At 44.5% G+C, this 23,582-nt stretch overlaps 1 protein-coding gene across 10 annotated transcripts in view; it reads right to left on the reverse strand.

Annotated features, from left to right (window-relative positions):
• Nucleotides 1–23,582, reverse strand: part of LOC1274243 (cadherin-87A) — a 147,038-nt gene that overhangs the window by 67,610 nt on the left and 55,846 nt on the right. For 9 of the 10 annotated variants that reach the window (XM_061644860.1, XM_061644854.1, XM_061644853.1 and 6 more), the window contains one exon: nt 21,736–21,764. The exons of the other annotated variant lie outside the window; for it this stretch is intronic. The gene's annotated coding sequence lies outside the window, so the exon portion shown is untranslated. The remainder of the gene's footprint in view (nt 1–21,735; nt 21,765–23,582) is intronic. 10 annotated transcript variants of the gene reach the window in all.

Raw genomic sequence — 23,582 nt, forward strand, 5'->3', positions numbered from 1 at the left:
ATAGGTAGCAGCGAGAGTCGCTTGAGTCGAGGCAAAGCGACCGCCATTCACGCGCAACTTTCGGTCGTAAAATCGGTCAATCGATTATAGCTGTAGACGGTGTAAGCTAACGGGTGGCCGCTGCCGTCAGCCCTTTCGCTTTGCCACCGCTTGCAAAAGGTATGAAGTAGAACATTTTAATACTCAATCTAGACCGGCGGAAAATATGCTGGACACATGAACGGGTTCAGAAAAACGGATGGAGCTACAAAAAAAGCACGCAAACACATACCAGCAGCCTGTCAATAGCTCTATCAACGTCGTAAAGTATGCAAATCAATTGATCACGCAGCGGAAGGAAACCGGGACGACGGCCAGAAAGATCCTTTTCGAAAGATCAAACTCTCGTGCGAAAGTAAGTGGTGCTTCTTGATTGCATATTGCGAACACCGTGCTAGTGGGAGGGACGCTTTCCATGGAGAGGGAGCAACAACAAGGATGCGGGGAAAACATCAAACCTCTAAAAGAGGCATAAAAGCAAAGCCACTGCTGTGGCACAGCTTTCCCGGCACTGTTTCCAGTATAAGAGGCAGAGAAGAAGAAAAAAAAAAGACAACCCCCTGTCAGTCGACAGGAATAAAATCTCAAGCCAAAGGAAAATTGGTCCTTCATTTCAGGCAGCATTGGATGGTGGTGGATTCCACCATCAAAAGGACGTCCCGTCGTAAAGGAAAGCTGCTGGAAAATCTTATATCTTCCACGAAATGTGACTCATATATTTCGGCTCGAGAACCCCGTTACTCCAGCTGCTTGTCTATGTGTGTGTGTGTGTGTGTTTAAGTACTCGAATACGAATACGATCGAACGGTATGCTGCGCCGAGAAGGGTGAAATCAAAAATCCATTGTCGTCATTTTCGAACGAAAGTATCAGTTTTCGGTCAGGTTAGGCACGGGAATGGCAACTGCACAGGCAATACACAGAGCCGATAGGTTCCTGGCACTGCTCCCGAAGTGCTTCGAATCAAGGCAATAAAGAGAAGCGACAGAACAAATCGAGATACGTGCATCATAACTTTAAACCATACTATGGATGTAGCAGAAGCAGCAAGGCATCGTCTTCTCCAGCTCCTGGCAAAGATACGTTTCGCTTGAAATTGATTCCATTATGCAGAGGAATAGAACGATAGAAAGAGAAGCGACGAGTATGGGCACGTTATTGGAAATTCATAAAATTATTTTGATTTCCTTTTAATGGTCCCGCTTTTCTGCATGACTGTACCCAGGTGGCACATACGACAAATCGTTCAATTGGCGTTGCATAGCATAGTGAAGCAATAGGACGTTAGAACATATCGCCTTGGGGAATGGTATCAGTGAAATTGAAATACAAAATCAACCCACTGGCACACACATCATGTTGGGAAAAAAACTATATTTTAATATAGGAGCTACTAGTTGATTTTCTATGAATAAACCAAACCTTCAGGAGAATAAAACCCGTCCAACTGGGGAGTTTAAAGTCCCCAAAAGGTTCCCATTTGGGTTTGTTTCTTCCGAAAACCTTCAACAAAGGCAAGCTCCGTAACTCTTCAAACCCAAAAAATTATCATATGCATATTGTCGACATCGCAAAACGATCCAATAACGATGGAGAACCTTCAATAGTTCTGTCAAGCACACGTGGTCAATAAAGGCACCGCTTGTCGTTCGTACCATATGCCACTAAAGCTACACTGTACACTGTACACGGGCGTCAGATTTCTCTGCTACACTGCCCTTCTGGATGCTGTAGCTCACTTTTTACCCCCGTGGTTGTTTACATTTTTCTTCTCGTCGTATTAGTTTTACCTTCCCACAACGGCCCCGGCGCTCGGCGGGCGAACGCTCGTTTGCATATTGACAGGCGCAGGCGACGGCAGAGTCACGGTACCGTAGCCAAAGCATGACCAGCCACAAACCGGACAAGGTTAGTTTTGCGCTCGCTTACGATACCGCGTTCCGTGCACAGACGGTTTGCCCCACAACAGTCCATGGAGCAGACTGTGCTCGCCGTACGGAACACACAAACCGAGAAAGAAAACAGCAATAGCGCACGGAAAAGACGCGGCTCTTGCGTGCCGTTTCCCTGTTGGCTAGAATCGACGGGGAGAAGCAATGGATGATAATAGGATTTCTCTTTTATTTGCATTAAACCGTGTGCTTTCCCAAGTTGGAAAAGATGAAGATGAGTCGATTGATTTCAATGCATCACGTCGACGGATCTGTTTTCGTAGCTTGTGTCATGCTCTCTCTCTCTCTCTCTCTCTCTCTCTCTCTCTCTCTCTCTCTCTCTCTCTCTCTGCTTTCCTTCTGTACGAAGAGGATTTTTTGTATATTCATTTTTTTTTCTTTTGTCTCAGAGGTTTAGTCGTTGGTCTCGGGAGCTTGTCGACGTTTCACTGCTGCCAGCTTTAACGTACGTACATACACACACAACCCGCACCTCCCTTCCTAAAGCGGTACCGCTTCTGAGGGGGCGAATGTTCAAGCGAAACTTCTCGCGTAAAGCAAAATAGACGCTGCTCTGATCATCAACAGACGAGTAAATATTGACAAATGAGATTAAAAATGAATTTCGATCCGCGCGTGAAATTGATCAAACCGATTGATTCGGTGCGGTTTGTGGTGGGGCTGGTGTTGGTTCTGCTCGTGGCATGGAGGCGCCCGGTACCTCCCTGCCGGAATGGAAACACGTGGAAATAATTCATCATTCATGACGACGGTTGATTAGCTCGGTGAAATAGAAAAAAAAATAAACAAAATAAAACAACCTAAATTTATGCAACGGCAATGAATTTTCGATACAAATATTGCCTTTTCTGCCGACGTGATGAGCGATGAATGATTAGAAATTAGCGAATACGTAATTCCAATGTACAGTCCAAACATAATTAGATGTTTACTACAACGCAATCGCTAAACTACTGTTCAAATTCTCATAAAACAATCAATTTGAATTTGTAGAACCTTAATCGAACGCTCAATTGCAGCAGCACAGCCAATGAATGCCCTAATATTAGGCAACAAACATATTCGCATTACACTCGCCCATTAAAGCTCACAACAACTAACTGTAAGGCTTTTCTGATGAAAGTCATTGTTTGAAGATGATAATGGAAGACAAAAGGCTTTGAGTTTCACCTTGATTAACGCAACATACGCCTACGATAGTACGGGAACGACTGTGATTGGCAGGTATGATAATTAATAACAAAGAGACAATTTATTGTGTATCCGATGTTTATCATTATTGGTTAAGGTGTTTGTAATGTTTCCTTGCACACGAACGCAAACCCACATATTTGAATTATCGTGAAATAATTGAATCATTCAAATCAGATCCTTTAAATAGTATTTTGGTATGAATTAAAGTATCTCTTAGATACTTAATTTTAGCTTAATTTTAAGCTTAGTTGTTCCAGATTGTTTCTTACTCACACAATTATAAAATACAGCAAAACCCACTCCTTGTCTCAGATCACAAAATCAATTTATTTATGGCTTGTTTTTACCATCGAAGAAACTGGAAAAGAATTCTTCCATGCGAGAAACAACACACAACAACACTTCCCTCGTAACAACAGCAACCCATTCCACGCCACTATTTCCGGCAAGTTACCGTTCGCCGGTTGCACAGTAAACCATAATTCACTTCTTTTTAATTTTATTAAATTTTCGATAATTTATGACCCACGATTTTACACCCACGGTGCCAGCATCTCGCCAGACTGTAACCCCCGGAACGACCGAAACATCGGCAAACAGCCCGGTCACTAGTGACGCTTATCATATACCTTCGCCTTTTAGCGTTCGGGTTCGGTAGCGTCAATGGTCAACCACTTTTCTCTAACCACTCCACTCGACACCCCCCATGGGCTCCTCGCTTCCAGCCCGCGGGGCAGGAAGGAAATGGAATGTGAAATAACTGGTCAGCGCTTGAGCGGAGCGAAAAACGAACCCGTAAACGGAAAAATATCAATCTTCAGCCGAATGAAAAACGCGGCTTGGAAAAAAGCCCTTCCACAAACAGGATACAGTATTTTGTTGTTGTTTTTTCTTTCTCTCTTCTTCTACTTCTGCTTTCTTTGCCGGTTCAAGTCCCCTCCTTCAAAGGAAACATATTTTCAGCACAGTTTCGCTCACGTAACCATTTTCTTTTCCTTCCGTTTCATTTCTTGTTATTTTTTGGCCCTTCGTTTCCATCCTTGCTCAGTTTTTGTAGCATTTTTTCCCATTACTACAACACTAGTGCCGTTATTATACCCCGAGCATGCTACTTACTAAAGGTTGGTTCCACTATCCAATGAAGGAATAACAAGGGATAAAGATATCCTCCCAGTGCGGAAGGGAAAGAAACGAGGGAAGGAGCGAACACCATCCAAGCTGGCCACGCTTTGGACGATATGATGAGGTGGCATAACGATGAGATTTATGAGTAGTGACGATGGAAACTTGCTGCCATTGCCGTTTCAGCCAACGGCACGAGCATGTGTGCGGAAGCTTCCACGCTTCCTGCCGACGTTTCCTGCGGATAACGCAAACATGTATCGCCACTTCATTCGCTGTTTTATGAGCGTCGGTTCGGTTGGCACAACCATGCCATGCCGTTCACGATTTCTTGAGCGACCCTACCGCGGAAAGCCGGAGCGAAAAAATATTTGTACATCTATAAAGAGCTTTCCTTTTCCGGTACGTTTTGTTCAATTTCACGAAAAAGCTAAACGCCCGGCGCGAAAGGGGTGTGGCTGCTAAATCCCATTAAAGAAATCAACCCTCGAAACGAAATTGAATGTGACAGCAATCACGTCGGCAAACAAAACTTAGTACGCAAAGAGCACCGGCTAGAACGTGCTCATCGGCCTGGGGGTCGTTTTTTATATTGAAATTCCATCCTGTCGCAGTAAATCATTTTCACTCCGTTTCCGGCACTCATCAATCAACCATTGGGGCTCACTCCTTGCCGGGTGAACGGGCGTTGCTGGTGTGTGGTTGTGTAAAAACGTTGCTGCTACAGTGCGCTGCACTGGAAAAACTGGTTGCCATCGTTGCCGCAGGGGAGTGTGGGTAGTTTACGGTGGTTTGCTCCACACCACACCACCTAAGCAAGCGTACACAGGCGTGCATATAAATTTATTAAAAATTTATTATTACATGAGCTGGCAGCAATAAGGAAATATTAAGCGCCATCGAATGATTTATACGTTTATTTTGACATTCAACGGTGCAGCCGGCTCGTTAACGTGCTCCCGGGACGCGGAAGGCGTTTTATTATGCCTTCCGGCATGGGTGAACGCATTTGCTGGCGGTGTGCATCAGACTGTGCATGCATCGTACATCAGCGACCGCTTAGATGAAGCGCAAAGCGTGATAAAGTTGCTCACTTTGCTACCGCCTCCATGTTGTAAAGAGCGAGCATTTTGAAAAGCACGCACAGTGTACATGGCGAAATGTTCTACTAAGAAATGAAAGGAAGTGCTTTTTCATTAGACAACATACGATACATAAACAGATTATTCTGTGTTTCTTCATCAGCATCAAATTGTAGCACAATATTTGACAAAATACTTCACTTGATCCATTTTTGTTTGTTTTTTATTATTCACAACACAAATAGAAAACTATTTCGAAAATTGCTCCCAAACGCACTCAATTGTGTGAGTAAAATGGTTGCCTTTTGCCGCGCTGGTAGCAACTTTCTCCAAACAAACACTTTTTTTGTCTCGTTTCCTGCACAAACTTCAATGGCCTTGGATTCTTGTGATTTTAAGTAAGGAAAACACCAACACCGCCCGCATCCTTACTCGCGTAAACATACATGCGGCTTTTGTTTTTCAAAACGGTACCGGATTTCCGAATAACTTCCCCGGTCCGGGTTCCGGGCTGAACAGTCACTTCCCGGACCAACGAATCAACCGAACCGATGGTAGCGAGATCCAAGATACGAGGAACGTCTAAGCTACTGAGGTGGCTTTTTCTCTCTCTCTCTCTCTCTCTTCTTCACTAGCTAGCTACTGCTTTTTGTTTTTTGTCCAACACCTCCTCCGTCTGTGTTGGTGTATCTGTGGCAAAAGTGATTTGGAAGGGAAAAGTTTTTCTTTGTCCCAACTTTCACAAGACACACATCGAGAAAGTGGGGACCGTTATCGCGCGAGTCGGGAAACCGATTTCCGACCAATCAGCTTCCCAACCGCTGACGAAAAGGGAAACTGACCCGGGAAGCTGGGGGTTCGGGGTGTTGTTTTTCTCCTCTGTACGTGTACGCTGGATGTCCCATTGTGGCTGTGCCGTGCTTTCTTCCCTCAAATGGACGGGCAATGGCTGGAAGGATGTGTGAATAAATGGTTTTTCTACGTATGAGCGAGTTTTTGTTTTGCTTTACTGCTGCGTGTGTTTTTACGTACATCCGTAGAGTAACGTCGCTGATCGAGTATGAATTTGCGTTTCATTCTTACCGTAGCATATGGTTTTTGATCGAAGAGCGAGTATGGTTTTGTGAAATTTCAGCCCAAATAGAAAAGCATTAACAACGGTGCAAAATAAAATGCACATATTCTAATAATACGCGCAAAAATAGACGTTCGATGTGAATAATTTTGCTGTAATTTTCCATCACACTATTTTTTTTAAGTTATGAGTTTTGATTGCATGATTTCCGAAGAATTTACATCACTCTTAATAACCGTACGGCTGTTTCGATCGAAAAGATGCCAAGTAACGAAGGTACCTTCTTAGAATACTATTTTCGGCTATTGCAAGTTCGAGCAAACTTGGACAAATTACTCAAAATGCATATTCCCGACCGTACCATGTCAGAATAATCTGGAAGAGAATTCATACCTGCTATCATTTTTAACATTATTCCATGATCAGCGTCGCATCCCAGACAGGTACCGCGATTAGTCGGAATTTGTCGCAATATCTTACCTAAAATCTACCTCTAAGCCCAACTGCCTTCAAATAAATGATTTTGTGGAAATTCTGCCGTTTCATGCAGACCTCTATTTCACAGAAACTCACATGAAACACAAATCATCACGCTAAAACTGAGAACCCACTCAAACGTTGCAAAGGACGAAATGTTCTGCTGTGTCACCGTGCAATCAGACATATTTATTTTATTTTATTTTTATTTTATTAATTGCTCGGCCACGTTGGGTTACAGCAATAGTGCTTACTGACTATAGTATACAATTATTCACGAAGGAGTAGGAAGGAGTTTATGGTACGGAAAAGGAGCGATCGGTAGACGGGATCGGTAGACAGGATAGGATATGTTGAAATCGAACAGATCTGAAGTAGTATTAAAAGACGACATAGCTCTTACAAAAGGCTCATTGCGAGCAAAACGTGTACGACATATAGGTAACTGGAGACGAAAACGATAACGTAAGGTGCGACAAGGTGCATACAAATGTAAGCGCGACAAAAGTGAAGGAGTATCAATGGTATTGAGCAATATGCCAGCGACGAAAGAAGCCTGAGCGACCGAGAGGCGGTGCTCCAACTTGGCAAGGCCTAATAGAGTGCATCTATCGTCATACGAAGGAAGCGGAATAGAGTGATGACCCAGCGACCTACGAAATACGATCCTTGTAAAACGTCTCTGGATCCTCTCAATCCTTTGGAGCAGAGATAGTTGGACAGGAGACCAGATGACACAGGCATACTCTAGTACGGAACGGACCCAACAACAATAAAGGGACTTAAGACAAAAAGGATCACGAATTTCAGTGGACATGCGACAAATATAACCAAGACTTTTGTTGGCCTTGTTGATGACATAGTCCGTGTGCTTCTGAAAGAAAGACTCGGGTCAAAGAAGACGCCAAGATCCTTAGACAAGGACGCACGGGGAATAGGGGCATCACAGACACTATAAGCATGAGTTATACTTGAAGAGAATCGGAAGAAAGACAAGACAGAACATTTTTCAGGACACAGGACTAAACCGTTAGAAGCACACCATGTAGAGAATTTACAGGGCCAGGATTGAAGGACTAGACAATCAGCTGTAGAAGAGACAGAAAGAAAATTTTTAACGTCATCCGCATATAGCAAGAAGCCGTTAGGAGGAAGGATCGAAGTACAGTCATTAAGGAAGAGAATGAACAGTAAGGGACTAAGGACACTACCTTGTGGGACACCCGAAGAACTAAGAAAACATTCAGAGAAAGAGCCACAGATTTTAACTACATATGAACGATTCTCAAGATAGGAGTTGAACCACGGCAATATAGAGCCACCGAAACCTAGTTTTCGAAGCTTAGCAACATGTAATGATAGAGGTATACTGTCAAATGCCGCTTTGAAATCGGTATAGACAGTGTCTACTTGCTTACCACTAGACAGGTTATGATATAGAGAAGACAAAAAACACGTGTTGTTCCGTAGAAATATATTTTTTTACGCAAGGCATTACAGATAAAATATCGATACAATTTAACGCTGTGGAGCGTGAAAAAATAGCCAAAATCAACATGGCATTTCACGCTTAAATGTATGTGCTAGAGGTGTCAAAAAAACATTCATAAAGGTGATCCAGATTTTTTGATCGAACCAATCATTCAATCGTTCCTGCACTGCTAAACCTGCCGATTCGGCAGCATGTTCTCTCTCTCTCTTTTTCCAAAGTTTTAAGGTTTTTTTGTTGTTTTTCGAAATGTTTTGTACAGTTCCCATAGTTTTTTGGTTCGTTCCCACGCCTAATTTGCTACACATACTTTTTGGTTGAATTTTGTATGGAATTTACATCTCGCATACATATATCTCCATACGATTGCACATTGTGAACAAATCTGCCAATCGTGTACAGCGGTGTGACCATTCATGCTTTATCGCTTTGGTATCAAGAATCATATACGTAAAAAATCGAAAAAGTATGTCTATTCTGCTATCTGGGGGGAGAAGAAAGGAGATCTGAAAATGATACCCATTCACTTGCTTACTTGGTGCATTCGATCATTCGCCTCTGTTTCTCTCAGAGAAGCGATGATCTAAAAAATGATTCTCGTCTCACTCGTTCAAACTTTACAGATCCGAATCATTTGAATGAATTCGCACTTCTTGTATATACCCAGCTATCATCATGTATGGTGCGATGTGATTCGATGAAATACCAAAATTTTCACGCGCCAACATACCGCACGTGAAATATTTACCGAGAAACTGCTTGTTTTTGTATGGACCTGTCATCGAATGTCATCGAATTTGGCTTCACGCTTTACGGCACGACGTTATTTGGCGTGATATTTAGTTGCACGGTCAAGCCTGCGTTCCTGTTAACTAACAAACTAAATCCTAAGCAAGTAAACTAAAAACTAGTAAGTAAACTTGCGAAAATGTATTTAGTTTTGGTATGTTCTATTCATTGTTTATAGTTTTGGACGGTGGAGCACATTTTACTTTGCTTTGTCCCAAGTAACTATTATTAATTTTGTTAATATTTGTTATTCCAAAACTGTATTAAAATTCCCCCCTGATAACTGTACTTCAGGAAGAACAGTTTACTGTTTTACTTCAACCTGTATGCAGCTGCACACTACCATTCTAATCACGGTTAAAACCTTACCCTCTAAACTCTGTACAAATCAAAATGAACTACACGCCCACCTTCCCAGAAGCTCCCTCCCTTCACGCCCGCCAGAAGGGAAATCGGACAGCGAGCAGGGCGAAACGAGCCCGACAAACAAACCCCAGAAAGATGGAGCACCGTTCTGAATTATTCATACCGGTCACTGCTGCAACCCGCACCAGCAGCAGCAGCAGCGCAAAATGCCGGCCCCGGTGCAGCGCTCCGTGGTGGCATGTTTATACGCTCACTGACTTATCGATACAAACAACGGTGAGTGCGCCCGAACGATATTTCCACCGGCGCAGGGAGCGAGCGTGCAGGCGGTCATTGGGGAGTGGACGAAAAAAAAGCAACATAATTAACTTTCCATGCTCTCATGAATAATGTAGCGTAGAAGCCGTGGGATTAGCCATCGACATTGGCACAGGCAAGTCACAGGCGTTTAAAGTCGCGCTCGGATTTGTTCGATTTCTTCCTTTTCAAAATTCAATATCGCGCATTGCCCGGGAACAAAAGGTTCGTGTTCCCGTTCCATTCGGGTGGAAAGCTGAAGCAATGAAAATGGAGCAGTAACGTTTTCGTAATTCTGTCGCTTTCCGCACTTGGAAGCTTTAAGACGCGTCAGCATTCAATCGATGTCGAATTGAAGCACAGAGCTTTACCGGAAGAACGAGCGCGTATCACGATCGAAAGCGGTATCATTTTCCAATTAACTTTATAATACGCTTTGCCTCCTGCACGCCCCACTCTAACAACGACTCGGTAGGATAACCTTTGTGCGATGCTACTGCGTGACCCCCCCCCCCCCCTCCGAGCACGGATTCATTTCGCCTGCCTCTAGTGAGCATTAATTCAGCAACACTATCCCTACCTCTTAGCCGTGCAATCGCACGAATGGAACCGAGCTGGCGTTTCACCATCCTTTTTTACCTTGCTAAATTTTATTCCATCAACTATCAACACGGCTGCCGATTAGAATGATACGGTGCACGGATTCCGTATTGCTATCCCGTCTGCGTGCTGCCCGCAACACCCGCCCTGGTCCCGCACAACACGACGATCCGATTTCAGGCAAACAACTGAACGGTCGATGAAATCTTAATTAATGAAATAAATTACTATCATCAACTGCACTTCAACTCACTTATTTCTCACTCAAACTACTTCACCCGTGTACGCGAAGAAAGCAGTATAGATACACACACACACACACATACTGAAGCGAACGACGCTTTTCGAGTCCTAGGTCCCCATTTCCCTACCCTGGTGGCGGTGCGGGAAAATTGATATGTATCGAAGACTAACGTCGATCCCGTGACCCGACTTCATTTCGTGCCAAATTGGCATGGCATCGGAATGGCGAAAAGCGATACGGCGGTAGCGTCCTGCTGCCTGCCTTCAATGCTGTACGTTTGTAAGACGATGGCGGTAAATTCTACCGCCCAACGTCACCGGCTCGCAACAGTACGCCACCAGTTACCAGCCAGTGCGCTGCGATCTACTAGGTTTTGAATCCTAGTGGTGGGTGAGCAGCTATTTGCTTGTTAATGAGATTTTGCTGTGCTTTGTGCCTTTCAGTGTAGGCACGGCGTATGTATATGCGTGTGTGTGCATGTGTACAAGGAGCAACAAAAGAAAAAAAAAACTCTCTTACACACACCTTCAATCCCGATTGGAACAACACATGGGACTGCTTGGGAACTTCCATTGCTTGCTCACAACAGTTACTACGGTACGGTTCGGGACAACACTGGACAGGATAACCCGCCACACACACACACAACCTCCACCGTGGTGTGCCATTATCGTGCTCCAATATCGAAGGAAATATTACGGGAGGAACGATCGATTGGCCGAGCTGTGCCGGTAGAGCGTACGTCCGGGAAAAACACATTAATTTCATTTCACCGTCGGGCACTCGCCGCCGATAGAAAAGCACGGAAGCACATTCGGGAAAGATTTTTATCCTCATGCCATCAATTTTTGCACCGTTACAAATGGTCAGATTTCGGGCAGGGATAGTTCCGGACTAGCCCAAACTAATACTACCGATCAATGGTGATGGTGATATTATTTTCAAACTACATGTTGTGCTCTATACCTATAGTTGTGCTCCACGGGGTATCGAAACTCATCATTCGAGAGTTTGGATAAAGAATACGTGATTCCACACGACGACACGTTTTGTTTCATAACAAATTTCAAGGGCTTTTTGTGTAGTTTCTTCTCCTCCCTAAATGTCCTATAAATCCCCCTCGTACACACACACACACACACACATACACACACACACACACCAACCAAATAAGCTTCCATCCAATCCATCCCCCCTATTAAGCTAGCAAACTCAATCCCACAAATAATGCCATCTCCCAAAACACACATTCCCGTGGCAAACGCCGCCCCGGGAATCAATAGAGCAAAACGATGGATATTTTAAAATCCCCGCATTCTAATCGTATCTACCGGCGAGCTTGCCGTGGGAAGATCACTTCCTTCTGCAAACAGTTGTGCAGTGGCAAACGCAGTAGCAGCAGCATAGAAAAAATATAAAAGAAAATCCTATGATAAAGCCATCCAGAGCCAACCGAGCAGGAGCAGGAATGGAAATGCCATCAAATGATACCTCTCCCTACAACGGGATAGCAATTTTCAGCATTCAGCACTCCGTGGGACAACGCGAGGATGTTGGGCAACCAGCGCCAGTGCCAGCGTGAACGTCTTTTCCCCGCTCCCGCTCCACAAACACACACACACACACACACACACACACACACACACACACACACAGCTACACATTCATTCAATATTCACTAATCCACCCGCACCCAGTGTGAAGATTATCGGATTACGAATTATGCTCCTTCATATTCTATCGCTGTCGGCCGGTCCGGTCACAACCACCACAGCTTGCTGAGCCTAGGCTTGCCGTGGGCTTAGCAATTGTGTCACTTGTGCTGGGTGCCAGTCGCGTATTGCCCGTAGTTCTCGCTTTTCATATCGCACAGCAACAACAACCAAACAGAAACACACTCACACACACACAGCAATCCGCATACCAACAAACGGCAAAAAAACCCGTCCCCTGCTGAAACCGTACTCCCAATTCGTATGCCGACTTAGCTTCGCTTGCCATCCGGCGGGTTTTGGGTGAAATATTTTCGCCTCTCCGGCAGCATCCGCTTATCGAGGTTTCCGAAAGCCGTGCGCCGACTTCGAGTCACGCCCCGAGACTTTTGCCGTGTTGCCGTCCTTTCCCACGGCTGCCTGAAGGACTGAAGGACGGTGGGGGGGGGTTTCCTTACTCTGTGCATCTTTCTATTTTCTCACTGATCCGAACGTTCCGTGGCACGGCAAGATGGCAGCAGACACTGACTCTGCCCTCTAAGCAACAGACTAACCGGAGCCCCTTCAATGGCGAGACCGGTGGGAGGCAGAGACACATCCACGTCACGGATGAACGTTGGAGAAATGATGGTAAACGAAACGATGGCAAAGAGTTCCCTTCCACTCTCTCCATCTCCAGGAGTCCCTCATCCGAGAGGGATCCACAAATCCACACGAACAGACCGTCCGTTTCACCGGCCGGAATGAACGGTGAGAACGTGGCAATCGGCTCCACGGACGGTTGTGTGGCTCACTTTCGTTCGCGTAACGTTGCTGCACGCACACCTTTCTCCTCCAACCAAACGCCTTCACCAATTGGACTGCCAGGAAGCAGATTAGCGTGCCGTGGTGCTCGGCCGCCCAGCAAACCGATCCCAACCTCCGCCCAAGTTCACTCGGCCGCTCCCCAAGCGGCAAGCAGTGTGGAAAATGTGGAAACGAGTCTGTTTGAAATGTCGCGCGAAAAAAGGGACGACAATTTGAAGCAATCCTCACCTCCACTGGCTGCTCACTTCTTAAGCATGATAGCGATCCATTTCATTGTGTGTACGAGTACGAGCCCCCCGGGGGGCTGGTGGTGAATTTGTAGCTATTGTTCTAGGGGATTTACACGGCACGGCGGCCTTGGTCTTGGAAGAGCAGCAGCAGCAGCAGCAGGTTTTGCTTTTGAATATCTGATTCTTGGACGGCAGCCGTCTGACAAAGTAGTAGTACGCTTTAAACCCCGAGCCGACTGTGTGGATGCGGGGCACACCAGAAGAGACCCGGGCGAACATTTTGATAAGGGTTTTCTTCCCTTCACTCCTTCCCGCCCCTACTAGTAGCATGACACGGAACACAAGACGGACGTACTACGAGACTGGCCCGGATACAACCAAAACTGTCTCGGACTTTTTCCGATGCCCCACCAGATCGGACAGGTACAACAAGGATTGCTGGCAGGGCAACCGACGTGATAAATGAGAGCCCGTCCCGTGATGGGTTGAAGAGCTTAGAGGGTTTGGAATGTGTGTGTGTGTTTTTTTTTTTAAGTCCCCTTCCCTCATTCTTTGTTTTCATGTTTTGCCTAAGAACCCTAACGGCCCGGATGTGTGTGTTGGCGGGACATACGTGGAAGCGTGTGCAAGTGCAAAATGAAATTTCCCGAAACAGGGTTACACGGTCGCCACACTTCGATGAATAATGGTACCCCATCGTGAAGCATTTTATTACACCGGCTCAAGCACGTCAAACAAGCATGTTGTAACACGGTTTTGTCCAGAGCGGAAGATTTTACACATCCTCGAGCGAATCTGATCCGTGCCGAGAAAGAACAATGAGCGTATGGATAATGTTTGACAGGGCGCTACATGCACCACTGCACATAACACCAGTGCAGCAAATACTTGCCCTGAAGACAAAATATCTGATATTTCAATGAGGTTAATAGATTAACCTTGTTTTCACAGCTTTACTTTTTTTTTTTTGTGCGCTAATGAGTTTTCCCCCTCTATGACTTAGTTGACTATTGTTAACAATCAGCTTTAGGCTATTCTGCCAACGAATACTTCTCCGGTGTGACACACCAGTCAAGCGTTGTAGTTGCTTTTATAATGCCTTGCTGTATCGTGATGGCAAGAGTGTTTGGGTTCGAAAGAATTTCCTTAAATAAATAAAGTTAAACCCATCAGTACCAATAACACATTAAACCTACCCATTCTCATTATTGGTGAATGTACAAACACACTTAGAGCTTCTGATTGCCGAAAGCAGGAACGAAACCTCTTGCGGCAACGTTTGCCTTAGCAAAGCAGCCCACACCAACGCGGCAAAACGGTGCTTGAATGAACAGCATGCACAGCATGGTACACTCAAAACCTGTCACAAACACACGTACGTAGAAAGGCGCCTAACTAAGCACTTGTATCCTACACCGTACCTTTTCCATTGAAGCTTCATTCATGATTTGGCCCTGAAATGCTTAAAGCCTCGATGTTAGGAACAAGCAAATCCCATTGAACTTTTAATTACTTCAAATCTGAAACATAGAGAAGCCGAAATCGTCTCTAAACACTACCAAACACATGTTTGAGCATGTAGGTTGTGTGTACAATACAAATTAGTAAAACCGGAACCAAGGAATGGCTACAACTGGTGGACATTAATTTTTACTACCAAAATCAAACACACCTACATTATGCAAGGAGTGTGTACGATTGCTACAGTGAAACATTGCCCGTTTCCCGCACCTGCTCCCGCAATGCTGGATGTTGTTCGGGGTATGTACCAGGGTACGACCCTTGTCGAAATGCTGTTCAACTTCTCGGTCACATCGACTTCTCGGCACATCACATACAGGTTTAGTTTTCTTTCCTGTTTTTGCTGATGCAAAATGGCAAGCAGAGTTCCTTCATGTCGCATGCATAATCGATAAGTCCTTTTACATGTTCAATTTGTACACATCTGGAGCCCATGTTAGCTTTTCATGTTGTGCAGAACTTTATTATTTGCCAGTTCTTCTAGCGTGCATCGAAATTCGCAAACCAAGGGAAGTTTTATTATTTTATTTTTTCTTCATTTTTCCACTCCATGCCGCATCTGACTTTTGTTGCTTACGGTGACCTGTTCCAAGTTTACATTGTCGCTACATTATTTTTAAATTTAGCTACCCATCTACGGTGGCAATGGTTCTGCAACCAACGATGTGGTAATGTGCATTGGAAAATAGGGTAGTGTAACATTCATTTCTCTGCCACTAGGCAACTGCAAAGTATGAGTAAAACTTTGTGCTGCACAGCCATCGGGCGTAAATTAAGATATAATTGAAACCGATGAGCGATCTGTTACAATTTCAGTTTATCCATACCGGCTTCGCTATGCAGCAACATTTTATTTACGATATGTTGACACGAATTAGTTTGAAAACAAAAAGAGCCTTACAAACGTCACTTATTTATCTCGCTGCTTGCTGCCCACTAATGGAAAAGGGTCGGTCTGAGAAAAGTGTTGCCGTAGCTAAGCCACTTAAATATCTGTTCCACTTGGAACGTGAAAAGCCACAGCAAGCTTCCCACAGAGCGGATCAATTGATTGCCAAGCAAATACATTTTAATGCCCAGCTTCCGGTGTATGTGTGTGTGTGTGTGAAACAATGCTACAAAACCACTGGATGAAACGTGGAAACAGAGCGCAAGAATGCTTTACCACCAGCCTCGCTGTGTGTGTGTGCTGCTGCTGCGTGATGCGATGTGGTGAAAGAAAGAAAACATTAGCGCACTGGAGTAGTGCTGTAAAGTTGTGAACAAGCACCATATATCTTTCTTTGGTTTTACACTGTGTTTTTTTAAGTTCCGTTTTCTCTCCCGGTTTCACAAACGGCACGTATCCTTTCGTACTGTGTTCTTTCCGTTTCTCGCACCAGCTCGCAAACGGTCGCAGTCCCGGACGCTGTGAAATGTTTGCACAGGGGCTTGGCTTATATTTAGCAACCAAGACAATGGCGTGCAATGTGAAGGGTTTCCTTTAAACTGTTTGCTGATAAAACAGACATTGTTCTACGCGTAGCAAATGCTAAATTTCTAGTAATCGTTTCACCCTCCGGTTGGCATTTTGAACAAACAACCGCAGCACAATGGGCAGCAGACGCAGCTTCTGCTAAAAAGTTGCTGTATCTCATGACGTCATGATTCTCTATCTACCCTTGTACATGTTTCCAGTTTTGCTTTTTTGCATTCCATCCAATCTAAAGGCCCAACCCTTTCGATGTTGCACCTTATCGGTGTGTAGCACCGTTTTGAATACGAGCAAAGAATCTGTTTGCTTACTGGTACAGAATCGACCTGGCAGAATACGGCACAGTACTGACGTCGCCTGCAATGAATGGAACAACGTGCTGAGTAGCAAGGAATGCAAGTGAGGACCGCACTATCTATCGATAGTTTGCGCCCACTTGGAATGTGAACGATGCGATCTGATACGAACGATTCGTCGATGATGTATATTGATGATGGCCCCTTAATGCAGGATGCTTTTAAAGAAACCGGGTGAAATGTTCCCATTTCAGCGGGAGCATACTGAACTGCGTTACAAATCATTCCATCTCGATTCGTTTGGTAAGCGGTTGCTATTTGATTTCCCGTTTTTCTTCTTCTTGTTTTGCTTGTGAATCGTTTTAAAAGCTTACATTCTGTTCTGTGGATGGAATTGCTTCTTTACATACGTGATTTATCTATCTGATGTACTAGTTCGAAATTCCGTGGCATGGACAACTTGCAGAGCTTCACTCAGGACTTCCCACAGGGCTGCTGGAAGCGCTTAACGGAAAACGGGATTCTATGCTAATTTGTCTCCTGTTTGTTGGTTTGAATACGTCTCATCGTGCGGTTTACCTAGGATTTTCTTATTCTTTCTTACTTTTAATAATTTTTCGTTGTTATTTCGGTTCTTTTGAGTCTAATAACACTCTTAACATATAAACATATCGCCTTCTGCTTGTTTATTCGGTCCACCTAAGACAGCCTATGGCGATAGTTAACCCTACCAAGAATATGGCAGGCTCGAGTTACACTATACAAAGAATCCTAGTTTGGCTTTACAGGGTTTCACACTTAATCTCAAGACCGTGGGACCCCTTCCCGAATCTGTCTTAGCCAAAGCCAAAACTGCGGTATGATGCTTGAAAAGGTTGATGAATTATCATTCAAATTTTCCAGAAGTGCGTTATAGGAATTTATAAAACTTTAATTTATTATTTAAAGTTATTAAAAATTTTATTTCTAATAATCACTCCTCTAGCTTCCCGTTGAAAGTGTTTAAACAAACCTTCCATAATGATTGTAAAAATTTGAAAAAATATACAATGATGTGAAAAAGTATTCTACACAATTCAAACATTTACTGTTTTTATCTATCTCCTCTGGTTTTGCGCAAGGCGCTGTATAATTTAAATTTCATTTTATATGATATGTCTATATGGCAGTCTGGTATAAATGCTAATGAAAAACCTTTTTTTCTTATTACAATTGTTGTAAAACAGATTATGACATTTGAGAATGCCTTTTCATGTTACTGACAAAAATCCATCACAGCATAATATCAAACAAAACAACCAACATACCGCCTTCGTTTTCCTCCCAAACATAGCTCATTTAACACTTTGACCGCCGGCCTGACGTCACAGTTTTTGAGTGAGCACGTAGCGCATGGCAAGAGAGCGATGAGAGCGACAGTTTCTCGTGCCATTGTTATCACTCTTTTGTTTCATTGCGATAAGCGGCGTAGCACATGTCGTTCTCGTTCCCTCTTTCCTACCTCATTCGTTATCAAGAGAATTGGTGAGCGTCAGATACAGAGCTGAGCGGTGAACAAAGCCGTCGTGCGATTTCATATGACGCGGCGCTTAAAGTGTTAAAAATAGAAAATTTCTCGACGCTTGCAATCAGCTTAATGATTCTCGAATTCATTTTCGACAACATTTTGTTCATTTGTAGTATTTTTTTTCACCCACTTCAAACTCGTCAGGGATTAATTTAGCAGCATCGCTCGTATATCCGCACCTTTTGCCGCTTATCAAGCGAGTAGGGACGTTGAATTCGCTCGATTTTGTTCATTAAATTTTATTCGTCCCAGCGGATATGAATGAATTCACGAGAATGCTCAACCATACGTAACCAGGCAACCTCACGCTTCAAACCGGTCGGTTGCCGATGAAAGCACCGGCGCTTGATGTGGAGTGGAATAATTGTGTGCCACCACAGCGCCAAACAGCACTACAGCCGAACACAATGTTGTGCTCGAACACTGTTTCCTGGTGCAATTATGGCGAACACGATGCAACGCGGACCCGAAAACTCCGATCACTTATCAGCCTGCGAACTCGGTCTCGTATCGAGACACAAACTGCGCCATGCGTTGGTGCGTTGCTATAGAAACACACTCGGTTCCGGGTTTGATGTATGATGTAAATATCAATGTAAACAATTTCACCGAACCAAGCTTTATCATTTTGCTTGCGCACTTTATAAAGCGCAAATAATGATCCATGAAAATGGGAATAAATGGTCATTTGATGCAATCGGCGGTTTTTTTGTTTTGTTATGTCCCAGTGCCAAAGAGAAATAAAATCATTTTCCTGTCAATTAAAAGAGAATATGCTTCAGTAGATTCATCGATTCGTGGAACGTTTAATAAAAGGCTTCTATCGAGTATTCAGACTGCGCTTCGCTACAATAAACGATATCGATATAAACGGCCTGAATATCTGTGCGAATATAATATTAATAATGTCCGTATCAGGAGTAAATTACATTCATCATATCTTAAGTCATAATTGATGGATAGTTAAATTACTACAAAATGCCCATTCAATTTTTATATTTTTACTATTGCTAATGCTCATCCTATTCTTACATTAAAGCATTCCCTTCCATACATTCAAAAGGAGAGCTCTCGTAAATATTTATACTAAGAGAGCAACGTTCTTTGGTGGAATGATCCCGAAAATCGAATCCGCACTATATCAACACTGAAAATAAACATCCTATATCAACAGCAGCTCACAAATCTTCAACACCATCGAGATGCTTTGAAGGTGATGAAAACTTATCTTCACACCATGGTAAAAAAAACAACCGATACCGATCGGGCGCATTCAGCCATGTAAATGGTAAACTTTTCCGCCCATCCTGATAGTCCCGATCAATTTGGCAACAACTTCTCATTCGCACAGCACCTGCTGCTGGGCGCACGGGAGCAACTTCTGGCTCGGACCTGGTGTGGGCCCTGTGCTTTCCTACGGACCGGGTTTACAAAAGTTTATTAATTAAGTTACCCCGCTCAATGGCCGGCTCGCAAACTACTCACCGTGCGCCAGCCAACCGGACAGTGTTAACATTGGAGATTGGGGGTGAACGCAGCAACAAAAGCTGGTAAAAAATGCCCAACCCTTCGACCGGTCCCTCATCAAGCGCGAACATCAACGGACCACTGGATGGCTGTGGTAAGGATCTCTTGCTTTTACCAACTCTTCCCCTGTACATGTGTATTATAGGTAGCGGGCGGAAGGAAAACAAGCGGCCCATCACTTTCAAACAAAGCCACAAAGCCTGCGTTTTGAGGCTCACTGACACACACACATACTCAAAACCTCTGGATACTTTCGAAAATGGTAAGGGAATTGGTTGGGAGGAAATTTTGTTTAGCAAACTCTACCTGCCTTTGATCCAAACCTCGTTCGGGCACTGTGGCCGTATGCTGATGATAATGGACGAGGGCTCGCCAGTCAGTGGAAAACATACCGTTGGCAGTTTTCACATTCTCTGCTAAATTGACTGCAAATGATTTCAATCCTTTCATCGCACACACTCCCCATCAGTCTGCATGGCTGTGTGTGGGAGCGTTTGTGTGTGGCCATGCTTTTAAGGCGTTTCAATATGTGAAGCACTCCCACCGGTGAGCGTGATAACGAGGCGCACCGGTAGGGCCGGTAGTGTCATTCTCGGGCAAACTTGCACACCAAACCATCTCTTGTGGGCCCGTTCAGTAGTTCGGTCCGGTCCTTTTCAGCTACCGCAAGGTAAAACTTCGCCACTCGAACCACTCGTCAGTAAAGGTGAAAGCTAATTCATCCGTCCCGTTTACTGCAGCGCTAGCTTGTGGAACACAATCTGCCACACACCTTCACAGACCTCAACAGTGCAGTTCTTAAGCCAAGCGAGCCGTCCCGCCTATTCTTAGACAGCCTGGGCTAATGATTCTACCGAGGGCACTTGAAACGTGACATCACATATCTCATCGACCACGAGCTGTGGCGGTTCTGTGAGTGACACTGAACCGAACCGGGTGGCATGGGAATCTCCCACCCCACGTACGGACGCTGCGACACACATGCGACCTTCGCTCGCTCTGCGGTGAAGACGCCTGCCGGGCGAATGCTACTCCTGAACCCCACCCAACATTCCAACAGGCTGTCCGTGCGATTGTCACTTCTCAGTCTCACACCAGACCGACAGCAGCCAGCCCGGGAAGCTGTTCACACGTTGCCTAGACAAATGAATCTGCTGTCCCCTCGATCCAGTAATTGCTGCTGCGGCTAATGCTGCTGCTGCACACCAGTGGCATGAACACGAACCGACGAAGGACATGCCACCTCATAGTCAGATTTTATGAAGTATTTCCTTTTTCCACTCAACGATTTCCACCGACACCGAAGCACTCCAGCATGAACCACGGTACAAAGCACACATGCGTTAGAAACAAAGAGAGTCTCTCTCTCTCTCACTCACACACACACACACACACACTCACGTTTGGCATGCGGAAGCTTCAAGTGTGCTGGCAGTGGGAAGCGATAACCACACTGCTAATTTATTCCATCTCCGTTTTTCTGCTAATCCTCACATCCCGTACCTATACTTCTAGCGATTATTCTATTCTAATGGGCAAGATAATGCCTAAATCTGGCAGCACACATAATACGAGCACGGGAGAGAAAGTACACACCACTGCAATAAAACTTTTCGTACGTCCCGTATCTTTCCCAGCTACAAAAGCGGACCATTCGTCTCAGCGTACGCCATCAGGGCGAAAGGAACATCTTCCTCATGGACGCTTCGTAACTATTGTTCGAACATACCCAAATTCTAACACAAAGTCTCGCCCATCTTTTGCCCTAAATTCTTGTACTGTGCTTTATGTTGATGGCACAGGAATGTTGTGCCAAGGGAGTGAAACTCATCTCGGAAAATGGTTTTACAGGGGAGGTGAATTTCATTTTACTTACCAATTGAAGGTCTTCTTATGATGCGTTAGCTAGAAAGAAACAAAAGACATGGATTTCGATTACAATCTAATACGTTTAATGGTGTGAATTACAAGTCAAATTATTCTCTGCAAGGTTGAGCGGGTGTTTTGTATATTTGTTCCTTTAGCCTCTCCGATGAAGGCGAAGCCTTTTTCGAATATCAAATCCCAACGCAATTGTGCTCCCGTCACCATTATCTATCACCCTTTAAAGCAATCTCTTAAACCAAAACAAGACCACGACATTCTGAAATCTGTGCTCAACATTTCTCTACAACATCAGATGAGAGAGAACATTTCATAAAATTGATGAGATACGCTTTACCAGCGCTCAAGAAAATGTACGATCCACCTAAATCACTGCACCACGCTAAACAAACAGACCGAACCGGCAGGATTAGCTTCTCAATGTCAACACGCACGCCTTCGCCTACACAGGCCGACGAAAGTTAAACTTCAACCCTGGGCGCAAGATATGATCTCTTGCATCGCACACTAAAATCAGCACTTGTGCAGATTAACTTACTCGGCATTCTCGAGTACCACTTCCCGGGCTATTTGCTCATTCTCAGCCCAGCCAAACACATTACTTGAAAGCTTTCGGCTGTTTCGGTTTGCTACTGCCCCGGTTCTCGGCCGCCGTTGTGCCTTGCAGCATTAGCAGCAGTACCAGCACAAGCGGCAGCAGCAGCAGCGGCAGCAGCTCGCAACTTTCCCATTTCAAAACTAAGCCACTTAACGCTGATGCATTCACCGGGAGGGACACTGGAAATAGACAGCGCGCTGGAAACTGGCAGAGCATTAAATATTAATTTCCACTTCCTGTCCCGCACCCACCGGTTCCATTTTTCTTTGTCGGTTGCTTCCATCCTTTCCATGCCAAGACGCCAGATATGCTGCTGCAAATCTCTACCAACGATACGGATACTATCTTCAGTGTGTGTGTAAGTGTATGTTTGTGTTCCTGTGTGCAAGTGTGTGTATGTATTTGGAGAGCTTTTTTTTTGGCCTTCTGCTCGAGGCACGGCGATAAAGAACTGTATCTTCAGCTTCTCCAACGCGCACCGGTCGGTTAATGCAGCCGTAAAGTGGATCTTCGTCGCTACTTTTCCTGGTTCCGACTTCAGTTCCCCTTTCCGTGGACCTTGCGTATGATGGAGATATGAGACGAATCTCTCCGGCTCTGATGTTTCACTCGCTGGCACATCCAACCACGTTCACCGAGCGACCGGCAGTGCAGCTTGACTTTGCGTTAAGGGTTTACGATGATGATTCATATTTAATGTTTAATAAACGAAAACTTAACCCACCGTCGTCTGCATGCAAGATTTGCTCGATCAACGATAGAGCGTTACTCACCGTACCGGTAATCAACCTTGCTGCAGTTACGCCGCTGGCACCACAGTATCTTGAACACAGAACGCAGCACGACGACAACCTGGCAGGATGGAGCGCACTTGTCGCATACAGCTAACCACACTTCAACTTTAGCGACAAATAGTACCTTCCTTTGATGAGCTAGCTTAGACATTTTGTAACCAAAGTGAGGGTTTTACTTTAAAGTTATTTAATAAAGCCGGAGGTGACAAAAACAACTGACAAAGACTAACCAGCAAATGAAAAGAGTACTACCAAAACGTAAGTTTGTTCACAACACTATTCATGCAAGTACAATCATTCAAATGCTATATTTCTTATGACAAAAAAATGATCCACCTTCAGATAAATACTTTTCAGGCCCTTACCTCTTTCATTACCTTAATAATGATTTAACATTGTGATGCTGAATCTTGCTATCATGGCCCCGTGATGACACTGCAGATGTTT

The sequence above is a fragment of the Anopheles gambiae genome, chromosome 2, assembly GCF_943734735.2.
Source record: "Anopheles gambiae chromosome 2, idAnoGambNW_F1_1, whole genome shotgun sequence".
NCBI lineage: Eukaryota > Metazoa > Arthropoda > Insecta > Diptera > Culicidae > Anopheles > Anopheles gambiae.